The sequence below is a fragment of the Bison bison genome, unplaced genomic scaffold (genome assembly GCF_000754665.1).
Source record: "Bison bison bison isolate TAMUID 2011002044 unplaced genomic scaffold, Bison_UMD1.0 scf7180017864378, whole genome shotgun sequence".
Classification (NCBI taxonomy): Eukaryota; Metazoa; Chordata; class Mammalia; order Artiodactyla; family Bovidae; genus Bison; species Bison bison.
Window position 1 is genome coordinate 567,575 of NW_011494950.1, and position 356 is coordinate 567,930.

At 34.8% G+C, this 356-nt stretch overlaps 1 protein-coding gene across 1 annotated transcript in view; it reads right to left on the reverse strand.

Annotated features, from left to right (window-relative positions):
- Positions 1 to 356, reverse strand: part of STAG2 (stromal antigen 2) — a 91,517-nt gene that overhangs the window by 87,185 nt on the left and 3,976 nt on the right. The gene's annotated exons all lie outside the window — the stretch shown is intronic.

Here is a 356-nt window from a genome sequence, read left to right on the forward strand (position 1 = left end):
CTCCTCCATCCATGGGATTTTCCAGGCAAGAGTATTGGAGTGGGGTGCCATTGCCTTCTCCAATATTTTAGCACTAGGTATGAGATAACCTTTATTAGGTAATTTTAGCAATATTAAGGCTCTTATGACCTTTCCTACATCATCCCAAAATATTTATAAATCTAAGTGTAACATGTATTTCTGAAAGACTATACATAAACATTTTTACAAACTAAATCATTTGAAACGGAGTAGGGAAGTATGCTAACTGATGAAAATCTTTTATAAAGTAAAAAGGTAGTGAGCTAGTCAAGAGAACTGTTTCTAGTTAATACAGTACTAGCAAACTGTGTGACCCTGAACAACTGACAACCTCT